At 44.7% G+C, this 18,669-nt stretch overlaps 1 protein-coding gene across 1 annotated transcript in view; it reads left to right on the top strand.

Annotated features, from left to right (window-relative positions):
• Window positions 1-3,469: 3,469 nt before the first annotated feature.
• LOC106605807 (voltage-dependent calcium channel gamma-7 subunit) overlaps window positions 3,470-18,669 on the top strand; it is a 43,353-nt gene continuing 28,153 nt past the window's right edge. Inside the window, exon 1 of the mRNA XM_045719420.1 lies at window positions 3,470-3,713. The gene's annotated coding sequence lies outside the window, so the exon portion shown is untranslated. The remainder of the gene's footprint in view (window positions 3,714-18,669) is intronic.

Genomic DNA, 18,669 nt, shown 5'->3' with positions numbered 1-18,669 from the left:
CCATCCCCCCATCTCTCCTCTCTTTCTCCCCTCCATCCATCCATCTCTCTCCCCCTCCCTCCCTCTCTCTCTCTCTCTCTCTCTCTCTCTCTCTCTCTCTCTCTCTCTCTCTCTCTCTCTCCCACTCTCCCCCCATGAGGTCAGAGTGTGCAGCAGTCTATTGATATCGCTACTAAAAATATAGGATTCCTCCACCAGCCATCTAAAAATACAACGGGGGACAGAGACCACAGGAGAAAAGGGAGGGGGGTAAGACAGAGAGGAAGGAGGGAGGGAGACAGCAGGTTACAGCGGCTATATTTCCATTCCTATCTACTGTATCTAGTTAGTATCTACTGTATCTCGTTAGTATCTAGTTAGTATCCACTGTGTCTGGTTAGTATCTACTGTATCTGTTTAGTATCTACTGTATCTAGCTACTATCTACTGTATCTTGTTAGTATCTACTGTATCTAGTTAGTATCTACTGTATCTGGTTAGTATCTACTGTATCTAGTTAGTATCTACTGTATCTGGTTAGTATCTACTGTATCTGGTTAGTATCTACTGTATCTCGTTAGTATCTACTGTATCTGGTTAGTATCTACTGTATCTAGTTAGTATCTACTGTATCTGGATAGTATCTACTGTATCTAGTTAGTATCTACTGTATCTGGTTAGTATCTACTGTATCTCGTTAGTATCTACTGTATCTAGTTACTATCTATTGTATCTGGTTAGTATCTACTGTATCTAGTTAGTATCTACTGTATCTGGATAGTATCTACTGTATCTAGTTAGTATCTACTGTATCTCGTTAGCATCTACTGTATCTGGTTACTATCTACTGTATATCGTTAGTATCTACTGTGTCTGGTTACTATCTATTGTATATCGTTAGTATCTACTGTATCTCGTTAGTATCTACTGTATCTAGTTAGTATCTACTGTATCTCGTTAGTATCTAGTTAGTATCTACTTTATCTAGTTACTATCTACTGTATCTAGTTAGTATCTACTGTCTATAGTTAGTATCACCTGTATCTAGTTACTATCTACTGTATCTAGTTACTATCTACTGTATATAGTTAGTATCTACTGTATATAGTTACTATCTACTGTATATAGTTAGTATCTACTGTATATAGTTAGTATCTACTGTATATAATTTGTATCTACTGTATCTACTGTATCTAGTTAATATCTACTGTATATAGTTAGTATCTACTGTATATAGTTAGTATTTACTGTATCTAGTTACTATCTACTGTATCTACGTAGTATCTACTGTATCTAGTTAGTATCTACTGTATCTACTTAGTATCTACTGTATCTAGTTAGTATCTACTGTCTCTCGTTTGTATCTACTGTATCTGGTTAGTATCTACTGTATCTCGTTAGTATCTACTGCATCTAGTTAATATCTACTGTATCTAGTTAGTATCTACTGTATCTACTGTATCTACTGTATCTGGTTACTATCTACCGTATCTAGTTAGTATCTACTGTATTTGGTTAGTATCTACTGTATCTAGTTAGTATCTACTGTATCTGGTTACTATCTACTGTATCTAGTTACTATCTACTGTATCTAGTTAGTACCTACTGTATCTAGTTACTATCTACTGTATCTACTTAGTATCTACTGTATCTGGTTACTATCTACTGTATCTCGTTAGTATCTACTGTATCTACTGTATCTCGTTAGTATCTACTGTATCTGGTTACTATCTACTGTATCTAGTTAGTATCTACTGTCTCTCATTAGTATCTACTGTATCTAGTTAGTATCTACTGTATCTAGTTACTATCTAATGTATCTCGTTAGTATCTACTGTTTCTACTGTATCTACTGTATCTAGTTAGTATCTACTGTATCTAGTTAGTATCTACTGTCTCTTGTTAGTATCTACTGTATCTAGTTAGTATCTACTGTATCTAGTTACTGTCTACTGTATCTCGTTAGTATCTACTGTATCTACTGTTTCTAGTTAGTATCTACTGTATCTAGTTACTATCTACTGTATCTCGTTAATATCTACTGTATCTAGTTAGTATCTACTGTATCTACTGTATCTAGTTAGTATCTACTGTCTCTCGTTAGTATCTACTGTATCTAGTTAGTATCTACTGTATCTAGTTACTATCTACTGTATCTTGTTAGTGTTTATTGTATCTAGTTAATATCTACTGTATCTGCTGTATCTGGTTAGTATCTACTGTCTCTCGTTACTATCTACTGTATCTAGTTAGTATCTACTGTATCTAGTTAGTATCTACTGTATCTACTGTATCTAGTTAGTATCTACTGTATCTAGTTAGTATGTACTGTATCTGGTTAGTATCTACTGTATCTATTTAGTATCTACTGTCTCTCATTAGTATCTACTGTATCTAGTTAGTATCTACTGTATATAGTTTGTATCTACTGTGTCTAGTTACTATCTACTGTATCTCGTTAGTATCTACTGTATCTACTGTATCTAGTTACTATCTACTGAATCTCGTTAGTATCTACTGTATCTGCTGTATCTAGTTAGTATCTACTGTATCTAGTTAGTATCTACTGTATCTAGTTAGTATCTACTATATCTACTGTCGGCACTTCTAGATTGTAGTTACACATTCATGGTCACTGTCCACTAACAGTAGTGTGTGATAATGATGCTCTCTTTAATTTGAGCACTCATGGCTTAATACATTTACACCACGATGACAGGTCACATGCAGGCTGCATAAATCTCCCTGAATATGCTTAAATGTTATCTAACTGTACAGTATTGTTTAGGTAAAACTTCTGTAATAGTCTGCATAATTCTTTATTTAACTAGGCAAGTCAGTTAAAATAAATTCTTATTTACAATGACGGCCGACGCCGGCAAACCCGGACGACGCTGGGCCAAATGTGCACCGCACTATGGGACTCCCAATCACGACCGGATGTGATACAGCCTGAATTTGAACCGGGGACTGTAGTGATGCCTCATGCACTGAGAAGCAGTGCTTTAGACCGCTGCCCCACTTGGGAGCCCGTTACCTCCAAACTAATTTCTCTATTTAATAGGCACCTTGTGTGTGGAATGTGTGTCTCTAGGGCGTCAGACGGTTGTTAGGGGACCTTTTTACTGAAGAATGTGTCTGTTTTTTATCATTGTGTTTTGCTTTTCATGTATCATTTTGTATAATTAGGTGTATTTTATTGTGTATATGAATGTGTAGTTTAATGTGTTTATTGTATTTTGACGTGTTTTATGGTAATATACAGGGCTCATCTGGAAAAGAGACGTTGGTCTCAGCATTGACTCCCTGTCAAAATAAAGGTTCAATAAAAATGTATTGTTTTTAACTTACAGTTCGCTCCCCTGCATTTCCCTTCCTCTACATCCCCCCCCCTCCCTCTCTCTCTTTCTCTCTCTCTTTCCTCGTGTGCCTTTCACACTCCGTCTCCCTCTTCTTCCGTCCCCCACTGTCCCTGTTGTACAGTATACTGTAGTTCCAGACCTACCGCAGCAGTGCTCATAGATAGTGTGAGTGAAAAAGAGCGGGAGTTGGAGATTGAGAGGATGGGTAAAGGAGCGTAAGGGGGTAACACACACAATCGAGAGAGGGAGTGAAAGAGGGGGCAGAGAGATAGAGAGAGAGAACTGCGATATCCACCAACCCTCCCAGGCGCGAGGTTCTTGATTACTGTCAAGCGCGCACACCATTCGGATATCGCTCCTGTGACAGCCAGGGTAAGTGTTTTTGCTCATAACCCAAAATATACAAACACATTTTACTCCATGAGGTTAATAAGATTAAGGATATTATTAATTAACTATTTCAGTGAACACATTCTGGTGTCGTGTAGCCAACATCTGCCAAAATGGTTTGTCTGTCGTGGAGGGCTTTAATCTGTTACTGGAACGTCTATGTTATGTTGTCTAACTCACATGAACACATTTTAATGTTTGTCAGAGTCGCATTGGAGGATACAGTCTTCTTTGTCGCGCCTGGTCTGCCTATGTTTATCAATTCCAAACTCTCCGCGTGACAGTGTGGCAATGGAGGGGGTTGCAAACAACATTCTGAGGCATATTGTGTGTCGTGTGATATAAACTGGGACTACCGTATCTATAATAAACAATAGAAACACACACACAGCTGTGGTAATAGATAGATGGAGAGAGACTGGTGAACTGAAGACCTCGCTGGTGGTATTTTTTGGTCATTTCATGTACATTGGTCTGTAACCTACTGTATTATTCCATCTCTCTCTCTCTCTCTCTCTCTCTCTCTCTCGCTCTCTCTTTCTCTCTTTCTCTCTCTCTCTCTATTGCTCTCTCTCTCTCTATCGCTCTCTCTCTATCGCTCTCTCGCTCTCTCTATCGCTCTCTCTCTATCGCTCTCTCTCTATCGCTCTCTCTCTCTATCGCTCTCTCTCTCTCTCTCTCTCTCTCTCTCTCTCTCTCTGTCTAAATGTGCTGTCATTTACAGTGTGGCCACCGCTTTCTTAATTTCATTATCTAAATGTCCTTGCTGAATGAGTCACTGTGTGTGTGTGTGTGTGTGTGTGTGTGTGTGTGTGTGTGTGTGTGTGTGTGTGTGTGTGTGTGTGTGTGTGTGTGTGTGTGTGTGTGTGTGTGTGTGTGTGTGTGAAAGAAAGAGAGAGAGAGAGTCTCTGTGTGTGTGCTTTTTCCTGTGAGTAATTTTGACATGGAATAGTTTTTGTTGCTACTTAGTTATATTGTAGTTAATGCAAGTAATTAGTTTAGCACGTGCAGTGTGAGCACACCCAGCCCAGGGCATGCGTGTTCAAGTGGGGTACTTCTTGCCTTTTTGGGCCAAGGTCTTTCCCTATATTAACCTACATCTGTTTCAGCCTCAGTCTCTCACTTTGTCTTCTTTGCCTTATAAACTCTGGAGGGTCTAATCCTGCACTCCAGTCCTATTTTCACTGCAATCTCTCTCCCTCTCATTCACTTCTATCTCTTCTCATTCTCTCTTTCTCTCTTTCTCTTATTCTCTCTCCCTCTCTCACCCTCTTTTTCACTCCTCTCTTCTTCTCACTCTCTTTCTCTCTCTCTCTCTCTCTCTCTCTCTCTCTCTCTCTCTCTCTCTCTCTCTCTCTCTGTCTGTCTTATTCTCCCTCACTCTCGTTATCACTCTCCTTTGTTTTCTGACCCTCTCTCCTAGTTTCTGTAGAGCAGGGCTGCCCAACCCTCTTCCTGGAGATCTACTGTCCTGTAGGTGTTCAGTCCAACCTTAATTTCGCATACCTGATTCAGCTAGTTAAGGTCTTGTTGAGCAGCTAATAAGTATAATCAGGTGTGTTAAATTAGGGTTGGACTAAAAACCCACAGGACCGTAGATCTCCAGGAAGAGGGTTGGGCAGCCCTGCTGTAGACACTTTGTTTGGGTGTTGTGGGCACTCATTTTCATCCATTCATCCATCACTCCCTATCATCCATCACTTTAGCTCTCTTTCTCTCTCTGTCTCTCATTCCAGAGAGTATACCAGGTGAAGTGAACCTGCAGGTCTTTACAGATCTATCTCACCTAGTAGACTAAACTACAGGGTCATTACTGTCTGGTCCTGCTAGAAAAGAAACAACTAGAAAAGACTAGTTTAAAAGGTTTTTTTTAAAACAAGGGTTTTCCACCTCCGAGCCTCAACCGGAGGTGCCGTGAACAGTGACCACATCGTGACAACACCATGGAATATAGTTGTGGGAGCAGTAGTGGCAGAGACTGGCCTCACGTTAGTTCAGCACCATGGAGACACCACTCACAGCTTCACACAGTAACCCTTTCCAGAGGGTGTGCAGATTTTCGTTCCAGTCCTTCAGTAACACACCTGATTCAGATCATTGCCTAGACTGAAGATTAGGATTAGATGATTATTTGAAACACCTGTGTTAGTGATAGGATGGAGCGAAAAGCCGGCACACACTGAAGCTCTGGAGAACCCCTTGAAGCAGTGGGAGTACTGTCAATGGTGCTGAACTGGACAATGAGGGTGTTGTCCATGGCGCTGAACTGGACAATGAGAGTGCTGTCCATGGTGCTGAACTGGACAATGAGGGTGCTGTCCAATGTGCTGAACTGGACAATGAGGGTGCTGTCCAATGTGCTGAACTGGACAATGAAAGTGCTGTCCATGGTGCTGAACTGGACAGTGAGAGTGCTGTCCATGGTGCTGAACTGGACAATGAAAATGCTGTCCATGGTGCTGAACTGGACAGTGAGAGTGCTGGTCAATGTGCTGAACTGGACATTGAAGGTGCTGTCCATGGTGCTGAACTGGACAATGAGAGTGCTGTCCATGGTGCTGTACTGGAAATGAGGGTGCTGTCCAAGAATCCTGAACTAGACAATGAGGGTGCTGTCCAAGTATCCTGAACTGGACATTGAGGGTGCTGTCCAAGTATCCTGAACTGGACATTGAGGGTGCTGTCCAAGTATCCTGAACTGGACAATGAAGGTGCTGTCCATGGTGCTGAACTGGACATTGGGAGTGCTGTCCAATGTTCTGAACTGGAACTTAATTGCAGCGTAAAGCATTTCACTTCACCAATGTTTTGGCTTTAATGCTTTCATCAGAGTGTTCTCTTTTCAAAGAATACATGAAGGTTACCTTAGGGACCATGCAGATAGATACACAATATTACATTAAATGACATTTTAAAAACGTGATTAATCCCAGAGGGGCGATTACTTCTACAATACTTCTAATCTAGTGAAGGACCATATGTGAGCACTGTCACGCACCTCCTGACTGGCAGAGAGGACATGGGACTGCTAAGTTTAGATGAGTCCTATCGCCTCTATTTTGGCAGGACAGCATAGTGACATCACCTTGGCTGTGACCTGAAGTCAACTGGCACTTCTGGAGTGTCACGCTAACATCTGGCGCTGACTGGCAGAGAGGACATGGAACTGCTAAGTTTAGATGAGTCCTATCGCCTCTATTTTTGGATATCATAATTTCCATAAAGTTATCTTGTCTGTGAATCGGAGGCGTCTGGTTCACAGTAAGTAATAGTTTCCACCATATACAGTTGAAGTGGGAAGTTTACATCCACTTAGGTTGGAGTCACTAAAACTTGTTTTTCAACCACCACACATTTCTTGTTAAAACCTCTTTGGGCTAGGCGCCCCGCTAGCGGGACAACTTCCGGTGAAACTAGAGGGTGCGCAATTCAAATAAATAATAATTAAAAATGATGGATATTAAACATATATGTACATACAAGTGTCTTATATCGGTTGAAAGCTTAAATTCTTGTTAATCTAACTGCACTGTCGGATTTACAGTAGGCTTTACAGCGAAAGCATGCCATGCGATTGTTTGAGGACGGCGCCCCAGATCAAAATATTTTTCCACCAGCACAGGTTTCATAAATTCACAAATAGCGATTAAAAATTCACTTACTTTTTGAAAATCTTCCTCTGATTTGTCATCCAAAGGGTCCCTACTATAACATGTAGTGTCCTTCTTTATATCCCAAAAAGTCAGTTTAGTTGGCGCCATCGATTTGAGTAATCCACTCGTTCAACATGCCAAGATAGGAATCCGAAAATCTACCCTTAAACTTTGTTTCAACAAGTCAAAATAAGTTTCTATTCAATCCTCAGATAACCTAAAATGTAATCAAACTATAATATTTCATTCGGAAATATGTATGTTCAATAGGAAAGCGATATTAGCAGGTGCGCGTTGTCTTCATGGCGCGCGCACACATGAATTTCCAAGCAGATGTCCTTGTACTAAAACGTATTATTCTTACTCGTTATGGAAGAAACAAGCCTGGAACCTTGAACAAAGACTACTGACACCCAGTGGAAGCCATAGGAATTGCATACTGGGATGTAGATTATATTATTTCCCTATAAATTTCATTGGAAGAGCATGGGCTCTCAAAAAAGAATGTACGGTTGGTTTTTCTTTGGATTTTCTCCTACAATATCTATTGTGTTATAGTCTCCTACATTACCTTAACATTTCTACAAACTACAAAGTGTCTTCTTTCCAATGGTACCAGTTATATGCATATCCTGGCTTCAAGGCCTGAGCAACAGGCAGTTTACTTTGGGTAAGTCAGTCAGGCGGAAATTGAGAAAAAGGACGCGAACCCTAACAAGTTTTAACAAACTATAGTTTTGGCAAGTCGGTTAGGACATCTACTTTGTGCATGACACAAGTAATTTTTACAACAATTTTTTACAGACAGATTATTTCACTTATAATTCACTGTATCACAATTCCAGTGGGTCAGAAGTTTACATACATGAAATTGGCTGTACATTTAAACAGCTTGGATAATTCCAGAAAATTATGTCATGGCTTCAGAAGCTTCTGATAGGCTAATTGACATCATTTGAGTCAATTGGAGGTGTACCTGTGGATGTATTTCAAGGCCTACCTTCAAACTCAGTGCCTCTTTGCTTGACATCATGGGAAAATCAAAAGAAATCAGCCAAGACCTCAGAAAAACAATTGTAGACCTCCACAAGTCTGGTTCATCCTTGGGAGAAATTTCCAAACGCCTGAAGGTACCATGTTCATCTGTACAAACAATAATACGCAAGTATAAACACCATGGGACCACGCAGTCGTCATACCGTTCAGAAAGGAGACGCGTTCTCTCTCCTAGAGATGAACATACTTTGGTGCGAAAAGTGCAAATCAATCCCAGAACAACAGCAAAAGGCCTTGTGAAGATGCTGGAGGAAACAGGTACAAAAGTATCTATATCCACAGTACAACGAGTCCTATATCGACATAACCTGAAAGGCCGCTCAGCAAGGAAGAAGCCACTGCTCCAAAACTGCCATAGAAAAGCCAGACTAATGTGGTGGCTAATTTCTGCATTACCAAATGAGGAGAGTTACAAACACACCAGTCCGAGTTAACTACATCTTTAATAATTAAGATACTTTTGCAAAAGCACTTGACCTTCAATAATGAACTCTCGAATGAACCAGGAAGGTTTCAACACAATGGCTACTGAGATATTTTATAGCAAATATCCACCCCCTTTTGACATGACAAACCACAGATAGTTAGGAACGGTTCACAAAGAAAGACTGTTTACTTTAGAGAGGAGTATTTACAGCCAGATAGCATTCGCTATAAATTATCGTTCAGTTTGATCCCTAATGACGAGGTTCTAATCTCATCCCTGGTACTTCATAGAACCAAAACACCATTTCATCCAATGGCATATATCAATGGTCAACTCTAGATACTCCCATCTCAAGCAAACCCCCTCTTGACCCCACTCCTGGACAGGCTCACTGGGGGGAGTGAACCTCTATGCCATATACTATCACAGGATAAGTGCGAGATCTAAGAGAGGACATACAATGGTCCCAATACACTATCATAAACCTCCCCACAATAAAGAAAAGGAGGGAGTGACTTGCTCACAGACATTGTGGAGACAAGTCATTGGTTCCCCATTAATCACGCCATCCCTTCACATGGTTTAAGAATAGGTAAAGACACATTCCCATATAAAAGACAAGTCGGACCTCTCCCCTCTCTGGGCCCCAAGTCACTGAGCCCCAGCTAAGGAAAACGTGCACCTGAAACACACCAGAGTCCAAAGGACACTTTCTAATGACAAGTATCTCACATAAGCATATTATACTAATAAAACATCTTAATTATCTATGTTACCCAACTAATTCTGATTCATCCACCACACTACAGTTTGCAACTACACATGGGGACAAAGATCATACTTTTTGGAGAAATGTCCTCTGGTCTGATGAATCAAAAATAGAACTGTTTGGCCATAATGACCATCGTTATGTTTGGAGGAAAAAGGGGGAGGCTTGCAAGTCGAAGAACACCATCCCAACCGTGAAGCACAGGGGTGGCAGCATCATGTTGTGGGGGTGCTTTGCTGCAGGAGGGACTGGTGCACTTCACAAAATAGATGGCATCATGAGGTAGGAAAATTATGTGGATATATTGAAGCAACATCTCAAGACATCAGTCAAGAAGTTAAAGCTTGGTCACAAATGGGTCTTCCAAATGGACAATGACCCCAAGCATACTTCCAAAGTTGTGGCAAAATGGCTTAAGGACAAAAAAGTCAAGGTATTGGAGTGGCCATCACAAACCCTGGCCTCAATTCTATGGAAAATCTGTGGGCAGAACTGAAAAGGCGTGTGCGAGCAAGGAGGCCTACCAACCTGACTCAGTTACACCAGCTCTGTCAGGAGGAATGGGTCAAAATTCACCCAACTTATTGTGGGAAGCTTGTGGAAGGCTACCGAAACATTTGACCCAAGTTAAACAATTTAAATGCAACGCTACGAAATACGAATTGAGTGTATGTAAACTTCTGACCCACTGGGAATGTGATGAAAGAAATAAAAGCTGAAGTAAATAATTCTCTCTACTATTATTCTGACATTTCACATTTTTTAAATAAAGTGGTTATCCTAACTGACCTAAAACAGGGAATTTTTACTAGGATTAAATGTCAGGAATTGTGAAAAACTGAGTTTAAACGTATTTGGCCAAGGTGTATGTAAACTTCCGACTTCAACTGCAGCTTCTACCCATCCGGGCCTATCACATCAGTGAGGGGGAGTGAGGGAAAAGAGTTTCTGCTAAATGACTGAAATGTAAATGTCAGTGAGTGAGGGCAGCAGGGAGGGGACAGCTTTTAGAAATACTGCAGGGTTGGGCTGACTCTTCACTGACCACTCCTTGTGTATTTCTTCCATTCATTCTTCATATCTGTCTTGATTGTCTCCCTTACTTTTTTTGGACCTCTCCTCCTCCTCTCCTGTATGTCTCTTTTCTAGTCACTCCTCCTCTCCTCTCTGTCTCTCTTCTAGTCCCTCCTCCTCTCTGTCTCTCTTCAAGTCACTCCTCTTATCCTCTCTGTCTCTCGTCTTGTCACTCCTCCTATCCTCTCTGTCTCTCTTCTAGTCACTCCTCCTCTCCTCTCTGTCTCTCTTCTAGTCACTCCTCCTCTCCTCTCTGTCTCTCTTCTAATCACTCCTCCTCTCCTCTCTGTCTCTCTTCTAGTCACTCCTCCTCTCCTCTGTCCCTCTTCTAGTCACTCCTCCTCTCCTCTCTGTCTCTTTTCTAGTCACTCCTCCTTTCCTCTCTGTCTCTCTTCTAGTCACTCCTCTCCTCTCTGTCTCTCTTCTAGTCACTCCTCCTCTCCTCTCTGTCTCTCTTCTAGTTACTCCTCCTCTCCTCTCTGTCTCTCTTCTAGTCACTCCTCTCCTCTTTGTCTCGTTTCTAGTCACTCTTCCTCTCCTCTCTGTCTCTCCTCTAGTCACTCCTCCTCTCCTCTCTGTCTCTCTTCTAGTCACTCCTCCTCTGCTCTCTGTCTCTTTTCTAGTCACTCCTCCTCTCCTCTCTGTCTCTCTTCTAGTCACTCCTCCTCTCTTTCACTCTTCTAGTCACTCCTCTTATCCTCTCTGTCTCTCTTCTAGTCACTCCTCCTCCTCTCTGTCTCTCTTCTAGTTACTCCTCCTATCCTCTCTCATCATATCTCTCCTCCTCTTCTCCTTTCGGTCTCTCTTCTAGTCACCACTCCTCTCTGTCTCTCTTCTAGTCACTCCTCCTCTCCTCTCTGTCTCTCTTCTAGTCCCTCCTCCTCTCTGTCTCTCTTCTAGTCACTCCTCTCCTCTCTATCTCTCTTCTAGTCACTCCTCCTCTCCTCTCTTTCTCTCTTCTAGTCACTCCTCCTCTCCTCTGTCTCTCTTCTAGTCACTCCTCCTCTCCTCTCTGTCTCTTTTCTAGTCACTCCTCCTTTCCTCTCTGTCTCTCTTCTAGTCACTCCTCTCCTCTCTGTCTCTCTTCTAGTCACTCCTCCTCTCCTCTCTGTCTCTCTTCTAGTCACTCCTCCTCTCCTCTCTGTCTCTCTTCTAGTCACTCCTCCTCTCCCCTCTGTCTCTCTTCTAGTCACTCCTCTCCTCTTTGTCTCGTTTCTAGTCACTCTTCCTCTCCTCTCTGTCTCTCCTCTAGTCACTCCTCCTCTCCTCTCTGTCTCTCTTCTAGTCACTCCTCCTCTCCTCTCTGTCTCTCTTCTAGTCACTCCTCCTCTCCTCTCTGTCTCTTTTCTAGTCACTCCTCCTCTCCTGTCTGTCTCTCTTCTAGTCACTCCTCCTCTCCTCTCTGTCTCTCTTCTAGTCACTCCTCCTCTCTGTCACTCTTCTAGTCACTCCTCTTATCCTCTCTGTCTCTCTTCTAGTCACTCCTCCTCCTCTCTGTCTCTCTTCTAGTTACTCCTCCTATCCTCTCTCATCATATCTCTCCTCCTCTTCTCCTTTCGGTCTCTCTTCTAGTCACCCCTCCTCTCTGTCTCTCTTCTAGTCACTCCTCCTCCTCTCTGTCTCTCTTCTAGTTACTCCTCCTATCCTCTCTCATCATATCTCTCCTTCTCTCCTCCTCTCTGTCTCTCTTCTAGTCACTCCTCCTCTCCTCTCTGTCTCTCTTCTAGTCCCTCCTCCTCTCTGTCTCTCTTCTAGTCACTCCTCTCCTCTCTATCTCTCTTCTAGTCACTCCTCCTCTCCTCTCTTTCTCTCTTCTAGTCACTCCTCCACTCCTCTGTCTCTCTTCTAGTCACTCCTCCTCTCCTCTCTGTCTCTTTTCTAGTCACTCCTCCTTTCCTCTCTGTCTCTCTTCTAGTCACTCCTCTCCTCTCTGTCTCTCTTCTAGTCACTCCTCCTCTCCTCTCTGTCTCTCTTCTAGTCACTCCTCCTCTCCTCTCTGTCTCTCTTCTAGTCACTCCTCCTCTCCTCTCTGTCTCTCTTCTAGTCACTCCTCCTCTCCTGTCTGTCTCTCTTCTAGTCACTCCTCCTCTCCTCTCTGTCTCTCTTCTAGTCACTCCTCCTCTCTGTCACTCTTCTAGTCACTCCTCTTATCCTCTCTGTCTCTCTTCTAGTCACTCCTCCTATCCTCTCTGTCTCTCTTCTAGTCACTCCTCCTATCCTCTCTGTCTCTCTTCTGGTCACTCCTCCTATCCTCTCTCATCATATCTCTCCTTCTCTCCTCCTCTCTGTCTCTCTTCTAGTCACTCCTCCTCTCCTCTCTGTCTCTCTTCTAGTCACTCCTCCTCTCCTCTCTGTCTCTCTTCTAGTCACTCCTCCTCTCCTCTCTGTCTCTCTTCTAGTCACTCCTCCTCTCCTCTCTGTCTCTCTTCTAGTCACTCCTCCTCTCTGTCTCTCTTCTAGTTACTCCTCCTCCTCTCTGTCTCTCTTCTAGTCACTCCTCCTCTCCTCTCTGTCTCTCTTCTAGTCACTCCTCCTTTCTGTCTCTCTTCTAGTCACTCCTCCTCCTCTCTGTCTCTCTTCTAGTCACTCCTCCTCCTCTCTGTCTCTCTTCTAGTTACTCCTCCTATCCTCTCTCATCATATCGCTCCTCCTCTTCTCCTTTCGGTCTCTCTTCTAGTCACCCCTCCTCTCTGTCTCTCTTCTAGTCACTCCTCCTCTCCTCTCTGTCTCTCTTCTAGTCCCTCCTCCTCTCTGTCTCTCTTCTAGTCACTCCTCCTATCCTCTCTGTCTCTCTTCTAGTCACTCCTCCTCTCCTCTCTGTCTCTCTTCTAGTCACTCCTCCTATCCTCTCTGTCTCTCTTCTAGTCACTCCTCCTCTCCTCTCTGTCTCTCTTCTAGTCACTCCTCCTATCCTCTCTGTCTCTCTTCTAGTCACTCCTCCTCTCCTCTCTGTCTCTCTTCTAGTCACTCCTCCTCTCCTCTCTGTCTCTCTTCTAGTCACTCCTCCTCTCCTCTCTGTCTCTCTTCTAGTCACTCCTTCTCTCCTCTCTGTCTGTCTTCTAGTCACTCTTCCTCTCCTCTCTGTCTCTCTTCTAGTTACTCCTCCTCTCCTCTCTCATCATATATCTCCTTCTCTCCTCCTCTCTGTCTCTCTTCTAGTCACTCCTCCTCTCTGTAACTCTTCTAGTCACTCCTCTTATCCTCTCTGTCTCTCTTCTAGTCACTCCTCCTCTCCTCTCTGTCTCTCTTCTAGTCACTCCTCTTATCCTCTCTGTCTCTCTTCTAGTCACTCCTCCTATCCTCTCTGTCTCTCTTCTGGTCACTCCTCCTATCCTCTCTCATCATATCTCTCCTTCTCTCCTCCTCTCTGTCTCTCTTCTAGTCCCTCCTCCTCTCTGTCTCTCTTCAAGTTACTCCTCTTATCCTCTCTGTCTCTCTTCTTGTCACTCCTCCTATCCTATCTGTCTCTCTTCTAGTCACTCCTCCTCTCCTCTCTGTCTCTCTTCTAGTCACTCCTCCTCTCCTCTCTGTCTCTCTTCTAGTCACTCCTCCTCTCCTCTGTGTCTCTCTTCTAGTCACTCCTCCTCCCCTCTCTGTCTCTCTTCTAGTCACTCCTCCTCTCCTCTCTGTCGCTCTTCTAGTCACTCCTCCTCTCTGTCTCTCTTCTAGTCACTCCTCCTCTCCTCTCTGTTGCTCTTCTAGTCACTCCTCCTCTCTGTCTCTCTTCTAGTCACTCCTCCTCTCCTCTCTGTCTCTCTTCTAGTCACTCCTCCTCCCCTCTCTGTCTCTCTTCTAGTCACTCCTCCTCTCCTCTCTGTCTCTCTTCTAGTCACTCCTCCTCTCCTCTCTGTCTCTCTTCTAGTCACTCCTCCTCAACCCTCTCTGTCTCTCTTCTAGTCACTCCTCCTCTACTCTCTGTCGCTCTTCTAGTCACTCCTCCTCTCTGTCTCTCTTCTAGTCACTCCTCCTCTCCTCTCTGTCTCTCTTCTAGTCACTCCTCCTCTCTGTCTCTCTTCTAGTCACTCCTCCTATCCTCTCTCTCTCTCTTCTGGTCACTCCTCCTATCCTCTCTCATCATATCTCTCCTTCTCTCCTCCTCTCTGTCTCTCTTCTAGTCCCTCCTCCTCTCTGTCTCTCTTCAAGTCACTCCTCTTATCCTCTCTGTCTCTCTTCTTGTCACTCCTCCTATCCTCTCTGTCTCTCTTCTAGTCACTCCTCCTCTCCTCTCTGTCTCTCTTCTAGTCACTCCTCCTCTCCTCTCTGTCTCTCTTCTAGTCACTCCTCCTCCCCTCTCTGTCTCTCTTCTAGTCACTCCTCCTCTCCTCTCTGTCTCTCTTCTAGTCACTCCTCCTCTCCTCTCTGTCTCTCTTCTAGTCCCTCCTCCTCTCTGTCTCTCTTCTAGTCACTCCTCCTATCCTCTCTGTCTCTCTTCTAGTCACTCCTCCTCTCCTCTCTGTCTCTCTTCTAGTCACTCCTCCTATCCTCTCTGTCTCTCTTCTAGTCACTCCTCCTCTCCTCTCTGTCTCTCTTCTAGTCACTCCTCCTCTCCTCTGTCTCTCTTCTAGTCACTCCTCCTCTCCTCTCTGTCTCTCTTCTAGTCACTCCTCCTCTCCTCTCTGTCTCTTTTCTAGTCACTCCTCCTCTCCTCTCTGTCTCTCTTCTAGTCACTCCTTCTCTCCTCTCTGTCTGTCTTCTAGTCACTCTTCCTCTCCTCTCTGTCTCTCTTCTAGTTACTCCTCGTCTCCTCTCTCATCATATATCTCCTTCTCTCCTCCTCTCTGTCTCTCTTCTAGTCACTCCTCCTCTCTGTAACTCTTCTAGTCACTCCTCTTATCCTCTCTGTCTCTCTTCTAGTCACTCCTCCTCTCCTCTCTGTCTCTCTTCTAGTCACTCCTCTTATCCTCTCTGTCTCTCTTCTAGTCACTCCTCCTATCCTCTCTGTCTCTCTTCTGGTCACTCCTCCTATCCTCTCTCATCATATCTCTCCTTCTCTCCTCCTCTCTGTCTCTCTTCTAGTCCCTCCTCCTCTCTGTCTCTCTTCAAGTTACTCCTCTTATCCTCTCTGTCTCTCTTCTTGTCACTCCTCCTATCCTATCTGTCTCTCTTCTAGTCACTCCTCCTCTCCTCTCTGTCTCTCTTCTAGTCACTCCTCCTCTCCTCTCTGTCTCTCTTCTAGTCACTCCTCCTCTCCTCTGTGTCTCTCTTCTAGTCACTCCTCCTCCCCTCTCTGTCTCTCTTCTAGTCACTCCTCCTCTCCTCTCTGTCGCTCTTCTAGTCACTCCTCCTCTCTGTCTCTCTTCTAGTCACTCCTCCTCTCCTCTCTGTTGCTCTTCTAGTCACTCCTCCTCTCTGTCTCTCTTCTAGTCACTCCTCCTCTCCTCTCTGTCTCTCTTCTAGTCACTCCTCCTCCCTCTCTGTCTCTCTTCTAGTCACTCCTCCTCTCCTCTCTGTCTCTCTTCTAGTCACTCCTCCTCTCCTCTCTGTCTCTCTTCTAGTCACTCCTCCTCCCCTCTCTGTCTCTCTTCTAGTCACTCCTCCTCTACTCTCTGTCGCTCTTCTAGTCACTCCTCCTCTCTGTCTCTCTTCTAGTCACTCCTCCTCTCCTCTCTGTCTCTCTTCTAGTCACTCCTCCTCTCTGTCTCTCTTCTAGTCACTCCTCCTATCCTCTCTGTCTCTCTTCTGGTCACTCCTCCTATCCTCTCTCATCATATCTCTCCTTCTCTCCTCCTCTCTGTCTCTCTTCTAGTCCCTCCTCCTCTCTGTCTCTCTTCAAGTCACTCCTCTTATCCTCTCTGTCTCTCTTCTTGTCACTCCTCCTATCCTCTCTGTCTCTCTTCTAGTCACTCCTCCTCTCCTCTCTGTCTCTCTTCTAGTCACTCCTCCTCTCCTCTCTGTCTCTCTTCTAGTCACTCCTCCTCCCCTCTCTGTCTCTCTTCTAGTCACTCCTCCTCTCCTCTCTGTCTCTCTTCTAGTCACTCCTCCTCTCTGTCTCTCTTCTAGGCTCTCCTCCTCCTCTCTGTTTCTCTTCTAGTCACTCCTCCTCTCCTCTCTGTCTCTCTTCTCGTCACTCCTCCTCTCTGTCTCTCTTCTAGGCTCTCCTCCTCCTCTCTGTTTCTCTTCTAGTCACTCCTCCTCCCCTCTCTGTCTCTCTTCTAGTCACTCCTCCTCTCCTCTCTGTCGCTCTTCTAGTCACTCCTCCTCTCTGTCTCTCTTCTAGTCACTCCTCCTCTCCTCTCTGTTGCTCTTCTAGTCACTCCTCCTCTCTGTCTCTCTTCTAGTCACTCCTCCTCTCCTCTCTGTCTCTCTTCTAGTCACTCCTCCTCCCCTCTCTGTCTCTCTTCTAGTCACTCCTCCTCTCCTCTCTGTCTCTCTTCTAGTCACTCCTCCTCTCCTCTCTGTCTCTCTTCTAGTCACTCCTCCTCAACCCTCTCTGTCTCTCTTCTAGTCACTCCTCCTCTACTCTCTGTCGCTCTTCTAGTCACTCCTCCTCTCTGTCTCTCTTCTAGTCACTCCTCCTCTCCTCTCTGTCTCTCTTCTAGTCACTCCTCCTCTCTGTCTCTCTTCTAGTCACTCCTCCTATCCTCTCTCTCTCTCTTCTGGTCACTCCTCCTATCCTCTCTCATCATATCTCTCCTTCTCTCCTCCTCTCTGTCTCTCTTCTAGTCCCTCCTCCTCTCTGTCTCTCTTCAAGTCACTCCTCTTATCCTCTCTGTCTCTCTTCTTGTCACTCCTCCTATCCTCTCTGTCTCTCTTCTAGTCTCTCCTCCTCTCCTCTCTGTCTCTCTTCTAGTCACTCCTCCTCTCCTCTCTGTCTCTCTTCTAGTCACTCCTCCTCCCCTCTCTGTCTCTCTTCTAGTCACTCCTCCTCTCCTCTCTGTCTCTCTTCTAGTCACTCTCTCCTCTCTGTCTCTCTTCTAGGCTCTCCTCCTCCTCTCTGTTTCTCTTCTAGTCACTCCTCCTCTCCTCTCTGTCTCTCTTCTAGTCACTCCTCCTCCTCTCTGTCTCTCTTCTAGTCACTCCTCCTCCTCTCTGTCTCTCTTCTAGTCACTCCTCCTATCCTCTCTCTTCTAGTCTCTCCTCCTTTCTCCTCTCTGTCTCTCTTCTAGTCACTCCTCTCCTCTCTGTCTCTCTTCTAGTCACTCCTCCTCTCCTCTCTGTCTCTCTTCTAGTCCCTCCTCCTCTCTGTCTCTCTTCTAATCACTCCTCTCCTCTCTGTCTCTCTTCTAGTCACTCCTCCTATCCTCTCTGTCTCTCTTCTAGTCACTCCTCCTCTCTCTCTCTGTCTCTCTTCTTGTCACTCCTCCTATCCTCTCTGTCTCTCTTCTAGTCACTCCTCCTCTCCTCTCTGTCTCTCTTCTAGGCTCTCCTCCTCCTCTCTGTTTCTCTTCTAGTCACTCCTCCTCTCCTCTCTGTCTCTCTTCTCGTCACTCCTCCTCTCTGTCTCTCTTCTAGTCACTCCTCCTCCTCTCTGTCTCTCTTCTAGTTACTCCTCCTATCCTCTCTCATCATATCTCTCCTCCTCTTCTCCTTTCGGTCTCTCTTCTAGTCACCCCTCCTCTCTGTCTCTCTTCTAGTCACTCCTCCTCTCCTCTCTGTCTCTCTTCTAGTCCCTCCTCCTCTCTGTCTCTCTTCTAATCACTCCTCTCCTCTCTGTCTCTCTTCTAGTCACTCCTCCTATCCTCTCTGTCTCTCTTCTAGTCACTCCTCCTCTCTCTCTCTGTCTCTTTTCTAGTCACTCCTCCTCTCTCTCTCTGTCTCTTTTCTAGTCACTCCTCCTCTCCTGTCTGTCTCTCTTCTAGTCACTCCTCCTCTCCTCTCTGTCTCTCTTCTAGTCACTCCTCCTCTCCTCTCTGTCTGTCTTCTAGTCACTCCTCCTCTCCTCTCTGTCTCTCTTCTAGTCACTTCTCCTCGTCACTCTTCTAGTCACTCCTCTTATCCTCTCTGTCTCTCTTCTAGTCA

Source organism: Salmo salar, chromosome ssa05, assembly GCF_905237065.1.
Source record: "Salmo salar chromosome ssa05, Ssal_v3.1, whole genome shotgun sequence".
Classification (NCBI taxonomy): Eukaryota; Metazoa; Chordata; class Actinopteri; order Salmoniformes; family Salmonidae; genus Salmo; species Salmo salar.
This window is presented reverse-complemented; position numbering and strand designations above follow the sequence as displayed.